Below are 8,334 nucleotides of genomic sequence, written 5' to 3' on the forward strand. Positions count from 1 at the left end.
CTCGAAATAATATATTTTTCATATATATTACCGAAGAGGGAATTTTAAGTTGATAATAAGTCCACCGTCCCGTGGATCGAACCAGCGACGGACGAGGAATCAGGACTACAGTGACGCACTAACGAAATCGGATCCCACGGGACGGTGGACTTATTATCAACAAAAATTCCTTCGGTAACATATATGAAAAATATATTATTTCGAGTTAAATAATTGAATATCGTTTGTAGCTTTCTGATTAATATATGAATCACGGTGATGTGATAAATAGTCATATATATATATATATATATATATATATATATATATATATATATATATATATATATATATATAGATATATATATATATATATATATATATATATATATATATATATATATATATATATATATATATATATATATATATATATATATATATATATATATATATATATATATTCATGAAACTACAAATGTCGCTTAATATCCAATTCACGCTTCTTCGGGAATATCCGCGATGGGGGATAAATGGATCGGTACCGCTGGTGGCTCAATGGTTTGACTGTCGAATGGAGTCGCTGGAAGGTACCGTTAAAGTTAAGTATACCTTAGTTTAACCAGACCACTGAACTGATTAAACAGCTCTCCTAGAGAGGGCTGGCCCGATGGATTGGACTTATTTTACGTGGCTAAGAACCAATTGGTTACCTAGCAACGGGACCTACAGCTTATTATGGAATCCGAACCACATTATAGCGAGAAATGAATTTCTATCACCAGAAATAAATTCCTCTAATTCTTCATTAGCCGGCCGGAGACTCGAACTCGGGTGCCGTGTCGAGGGATCGAGACCCGGCGGTACCGATCCATTTATCACTTAAAAAATTCTCCTTCGGTGATAATTCCCCATCGGGGATATTCCCGAAGTAGCGTGAATTGGATATTAAGCGACATTTGTAGTAATCATGAAGCTACAAGTGTCGTTTAATCTACAGTGCAATTCACGCTACTACGGGAATATCACCGAAGGGAAATAGTGATAAATGGATCGGTACCGAAGTGTCTCGAACACTCGACACAGTACCCTCCAACGACTCCAGTCGACGGTCAAACCACTTAGCCATAAAGTCAGATGTAAATTAGTGCCGAATCTGCCACACTTGTTTACCCATCGAGAGCGGGAGAAATTGTACTTAGCGTTGGTATTAACCCACCTCCACCATGATAGCTAACTGGAACATGCAGCTCTTTTTATGAAATTTTTTTATCACATCATCATGACTTATATACAATCATGACTGTATATAAATCACAGTGATTTGATAAAGAAATCACACACACATATATATATATATATATATATATATATATATATATATATATATATATATATATATTATATATATGTATATATATATATATATATATATATATATATATATATATATATATATATATATATATATATATGCTATGTACACACACACACACACACACACACATATTTATATATTATATATATATATATATATATATATATATATATATATATATATAGAGAGAGAGAGAGAGAGAGAGAGAGAGAGAGAGAGAACGTATAAGAAGACAGTTTACAAGAATGTACACTGATGTTTGGTTGGTGTAATGTGGAAGAACTATCATAACTTTTTACAAAACCAATTATGTGAACCCCCACTGACGCCCCATTTGCGTAAAACAATGTGAGTGACCCTTTTTTATGCCTTTCCCCTATCAAGGACTAATTGTCTATCAAATAGCTTCTAGGAACGGGGGATCATAAATTACAATCAGCGGTTTCCATTCCAGCACGCAGAGTTTTGCCTCAATCCAGAAATGAGAAGCGTTGCATAATTCTACGCAAAGAATAACCTCCATTAGAGCGGCGTAGGGGGGTTTTATATGCTAAAAGCACATTGCATGTATTGCCACGAGGAAGATGATGATTTTACGTCCCCCATAATGACCATAGTAAGGACAGGCTAATTATATTTATGGCTCGGTCACCATTAGACATCGCCTCTCATGGGTTTGGACTCGTTCAGTCGGGTGATATCAAATGAAAACTGTTTGACTACCTTAGAAATAGATTTTTGTTTCTCAGGTTTTCAGATGTGGTTGTGTACAGTTTGTATCTAAAGTTTTTCATAATCATATTATTCTCTCTCTCTCTCTCTCTCTCTCTCTCTCTCTCTCTCTCTCTCTCTCTCTCTCTCTCTCATACACAAACACACAAATATAAATAGTTTGACCCTGAAGGGTTTTAAGTTAACCCGGTATGTATCCAACTTTGCGGCGTGTTCAGTACAAGCCCTTGGGGATGAACGTAAAAACGTACACAAAAGACTGTAAATATCATAAAGGTAATGGCCCTCCAAGAAATATTAGTCTAGATAACGACCCCGAAAGCCCTTGTAGGTCACTATCTAGAAAGATCCAATATATATATATATATATATATATATATATATATATATATATATATATATACATACATATATAATATATATATACACATATATAAATGTATATATATATATGTCTGTTTATATTAAAACAGAAGTTCTTATAGGGAATTCAATCTAGCTAGTCAACGTTTATTTTTTCAGTAATGGTAGAATCGTAGACATATGCAGTTTACAGAGGAAAGCAGCGTGCATCCAAAGACGATGATAAACAGGCCAAGGTCAAGGTCACCCACTTGCCCTGGCTTGCTGGTGGTCATCGGAATTTTCACCATTGCTTGCTCGGTGAGAGGGGACGGCGCGGATGAAGGCAAGTAACCTATTATTATTTTTATTATTGTTTTTATTTTCATTATTGTCATTATTATTATTATTCAAAATTTAGTAAAAATTTATTGTGAACAATTTAAGAAGCCATTTACTCTTTGAGTATAATATATATATATATATAAAAATACATATATATATATATATATATATATATATATATATATATATATATATATTATGGGGGGATTTAACATTGTCTAAAACGTCTAGGCTTTTGATTATGCAATAAAGATTTCCTCCATTTAAATGCATCAACAAAATATCAGTGAAAGAGCAGCTAACTTCCTTTTCAATCGAATATTGAATCAGCAGATATAACATCTTTACAGTTATTTGAAATAGGCGTCATTTTTAAAACTAGACAGTTTATTGCACCTTCCTTCGCAAATACCTGAATTTGCTTATATATACATACATACATAATACATACACACACTCACACACACATACATACACACACAAACATATACACACACACATACACACACAAACATACACACACACACACACACACACACACATATATATATATATATATATATATATATATTATATATATTACATATATACACTTTTCTAATTCGACCTTCATAACATATTCTTGATCCTCTGAACGCAAGAAAACCAGCCTGTTTGCATAAGAATCTTTGCAATCAGCAATGAAACCGTATATTATAATAATGTAATGATAAGTGATAAGTAATCTTTTCTCAGAAACGTTTTGTAAATCGTTATACACAGCCCTGAAGATATTTAAATGCAATTAATAATTTCACTAACTATAACTGTAAATCAATACGTGTCATCATGTACAACCTTTAAAGTATGCCTGTACACAATATAATCGTAAATCAGCATTTTCTATGACACTACAAAATTCACCAGACATTTTTCTGACCCCATGGATTTTATAATTAAAGCAAACTACGTTAATTACAGCAAATGATCTCTATGAACGTAATTCATTTCCCTCTCTCTATCCAAACTTTATGATTACCTTAAAAAAAAAAAAAAGACACTTCAGAAACCCTCATAATTCTATTGGTTGGTAAGTTCTAATTCCCCGGAGACAAACGAATTCACACTGATTCCCTTCTGCAATCCGCAGATGGTAGCCTTGGCAACGTTCCAGAGGGAGGGCCCCGTGTCCAGCAAGACGTTCCTGAGGTATCTCGGGGACATCCTGGACCTCACCGCCATCACCGTCTGCTTCAGGATGCACCTCCTTCAGGCCCGCGAGGAGATCATGGTCATCTCCTACGCGAAGCACGACCATGACAACGAATTCTACGTCGGTAATCGAAACAGAAGATTTGGTTGTTTGTAAGCATAGCGAGGGCGGCACGTGTTTTGACGAATTCGATTGCGGGTTTATTTATGGTTAGGCATGGCAACTGCGGTACCGTGTTTTGGCGACTTTGATTGTGGTTTTATCAAACAGTTAACCTGGCGAATGCGGTACCGTGTTTTGACGAATGTGATAGTGGGTTTATTTATAATTAAACGTGGCAATTGTAGTACCGTGGGAAATGAAAACTGTGCCACCATTTGTTTTAGGGATTCCAGAACTGGAAAATCTTCAATCTCGGCCTTCAATTTAGAAATTACTTTTCAGAACTGTACTAGTAATGGCCATTTGGGTGTAGAAACTAAAATTCTTCACACTGTGATAAAAAAAAAAAATCACCCTTTTCAAAAGGCATTCACGGAATCAATGTCAAGAAAGTAATTACGAACGAACTTTGCGACATACAAATTATTTCAAACACACGGACATAATTTATCCTGGTAATTTATAGTTATATGGACAGAACTGGCTGAACCTGGTCTTCTCCAGAATGGAGATGCAAATTTTGTTCAGGGAAGGAAAAAAAAAGAAGCAATGAAATAAGACCAAAATCCTTCGCTCTGTAAATCACAGCACGAATTCCTTCCTCTTTTGTGGAAATTTAGTTCCTCCTCTCCGCTATTTTTTTCAGCAGATACAAATCAGTGCTCATTATCAAGTTCATAAACTATGCGTCTGGAACTTCCTCATAAACATCTAATGGCAACTACACTTTTTGTATCTGTTGCTAGCAACATATAGCAATTCTGTCCTTATTTCTGAAAATATTATGCATGGTTTTTTTTTTTTTTTTTTTGATAAGCAGTCTAGCGAACCTTCGGTGAATATGCCCTGAGGCATTTTCCCGAGATGTAACCGAGTGACAGGACCTTTCCTGAAAAAAGCGGGACGCCATATCTTAAAAACTTAACCATAGAATTTTCTTGATAATAACCTCATAATGTTTCCCACAACCAAATTATCTTTCCAAGTACCAAGTTAAATCTAACCTAGCCTAATCTAATTAACCTAACCTATCCCAACCCAGGGCATGGCAAAAAAAAAAAAACTGGGGCTGGTGCAATACTAGCATACATCTCAGGAATCTGCTGCCCAGCTATGGTTTTGAAATGAAATAAAAATCCTTTATATTTTTGTTAGTCTCATCAACGGTATTTCATCCTGCTGGGCATGGCAACTGAGACTATTACCGTGGAGAAAGTTGATCTCTTCATTCTCCTTTTCTTTGATAGTAAACACGTCGTTTCAGCGAGCTAAAGTACTGTTCGAGAGGAAGGTCTTTGTTAAAGTGCTGTTCGAGAGGAAGGTCTTTGTTTATGTATGAAAACGAAGTGAGTGTCCTATTAATACCTGTGCAAGGTAGATGAAGAAAAATAATTCTGATTTCTATAACGACAGTAATAGCTCATACTGACTCCTCAGCTCTATACTGTCTGGTATTTCATATCACAGATTGCCCATGGCAATGCCACGCCATGGCTGTATGTAAATGAACAGAAAACTTGTTAGTGTCTAGATTAGATGTCCTAAGGGTGCGTCCACACTCCGGTAAAATATGTCTTAAACACTTCGGCAGCTTATTTCATACATATCACAAACAGGTTAAAATCAAGCCAGCGGCCGTAAGTGGAGAAAGAACGGTAGGAAAATGCTGGATAACCGTTTGAGGAAATGGTTAGAACTACCCAAGTGGATGACTTGCATTCAACCTGTGTGTGTGTGTGTGTGTGTGTGTGTGTGGTAAGTTGCCGACATGTGTTTATGATATGTTTTACTCCAGTGCAGACACAAGCTAAGGCCACACAAAAAAACCAGTGGTTGATATGACAAAATTTCCATTCGCCTGGTCTGTCGAAATGCTTCATTTCAAATTTTAGAGCTTAGCTTACTTGACTGCATAAGGAGCAGTAATAAAGTATTGGTTATGGCAATTTTTATTTTTATCACAATGCGAAGAATTGTAGCTTCTACACCTAAATGGCCATCACTACTAAGGGATTCGGAGCCGATGAAACACTGTTTTTCAGCAGCACCTATTTATCAAAGCATCGGATAAAGCTGAAAGTTGGCAAGTGTATGTTTTATAACCCTGCCTAATGATAAGGCAATCAAGGGGACGATGACAAACCGTGCTCGTCATCATTGATGTCGCTGCAGCCTAGGGTGGGTACTAATATCAATTAGTGAAAATGCCATCGGCAAGTGAAGTGAAGACGTTTTCCCCATATGTAAACTTCTCTTCACTGTGGGTGGAGCCTCACGATGTCATAGGTTAACGTCACTATTGTGTTCAAAAACCTTACCACCGATTTTGATGGCTCTGGCATAGAAAACACACTTTTACTCTGATAAGTACCAGAACTATTGAACTTAAGTGCTAAATAATACTTGGTTTTTGAACACAGTAGTGACGTTAACCTATGACATCGTGAGGCTCCACCCACAGTGAAGAGAAGTTTACATATGGGGAAAACGTCTCTTCACTGTGGCTCTGCCCACTTGCCGATGGCATTTTCACTAATTGATATTAGTACCCACCCTAGGCTGCAGCGACATCAATGATGGCGAACACGATTTGTCATCGTCCCCTTGATTGCCTTATCATTCTCAATAATTTTATTATTAATTTTATTATTATTATTATTATTATTATTATTATTATTATTATTATTATTATTATTATTATTACTTTTTCGTTTCATTCAACTTCCACAGCAGTTGTTGGGACTCAGTTGTTAGCTTGGAATTCTTCCATTTTCTACTTTACAGATAATTCAATGTGTGTAATTCATCCACATAATTAGCCATTCTATGGCTCATTTGTTAGATCTCCATCTACTTAGGGTGGGAATACAAAAAGACAATTCGTTTTGTTTTACCTAAGGTTTCGACACTATAGCCTGTTTGCAGCAAGTCAGGAGCGGTCACTAGAAGTAGAATTCAAATGAAAAGCAATGATACCTCATTTCCCTCAATTGTTAGAGGTGTAAAGGTCAGCGTCATTCTTTTATTTCAGTTAATGTAACCCACTGCTATTTTTTTTTATTTATATCATACAGCACCCTAAACAGCGCTCGCATACTCGCTGCAAATAAAAGGTAATGATAGGAGTCAAGATTTTGAGGGCAAGCTATTATTTACCTACTTAATATCAATCAAATGTAACACGCTTTTTATTGATATGCATGGAAAGGAATACATGTTGAAATCAGCTGAATGCGGAACTTGTTGTTATAATCAATGTTTTAACAAATAAGTTTTAGAGGTACAAATAAAACGTCTAACACTGTACATAATTTATTTACAAAATGTCTTCATCGTCACTCTCGAGGCAGAGGTCATCATTCCCGTCCTCATCGTCGTTAGTGATGTCAGTGATGACTGGTTCCTTGCTTTCATGGATATTGTTCGACTTCCAGTGCTCCTCCTCAAAATGAGCTCCCGCCCACACTTCTGGGGTGGCCAAGTAACTATTGCCCACCATAGAAATATTTACCTATTCACACTATAGTAAATCTTGCCACTGGTCTTCTCGCTTGTATACAAAGTGGCAAGCCATAGCACAAATCCAGTCCTGCACCCACGGGGACAATTCCATAACCTGCTGGCCGTTATCGAATTTGTTGAAGCCTAGACTGTGTACCGTTATCATATCCATTCACCGCCTACCTGGTTAATGGGCGGAGGCTCATGACATCATATGTTTACGTCACGAATTGTTTTAGGATCCTTGTCTGTGATTTTCTCAGTTCCGGCTTCGGCAACTTCATTTCACTCTATAAATATCGAACTTAGGTACTAAATAATACTTGCAAAAATTAGTTAGGGTTATAAAATATACTCTTGCCAAGTTTCACCTTTATCCGATGCTTTGATAAAAAGGTATTGCCGAAAAACCGTGTTTCATCGTCTCTTATCCCTTAGTAGTATAGTACTGAAAAGCACTGTCTAAGTTGAAGGCTGAGACTGACGATCTTCCAGTTCTGGAATCCTCAAAGTATATGGTGGCACAGTTTTCATTTTGTTTGTAGACACTAATGTACCAATGATAGATTAAACTTCACAGAAAAACTTATTTTTCTATGTAATTTGTGTGGCCAAACCAGCATTATCCACTCTGAAAAGATATTAGATGTCTAAAAACTGTATGTAAATTTTTTACTAAAATCCTCAAAAATACATTTTGTTC

The sequence above is a fragment of the Macrobrachium rosenbergii genome, chromosome 49, assembly GCF_040412425.1.
Source record: "Macrobrachium rosenbergii isolate ZJJX-2024 chromosome 49, ASM4041242v1, whole genome shotgun sequence".
Classification (NCBI taxonomy): Eukaryota; Metazoa; Arthropoda; class Malacostraca; order Decapoda; family Palaemonidae; genus Macrobrachium; species Macrobrachium rosenbergii.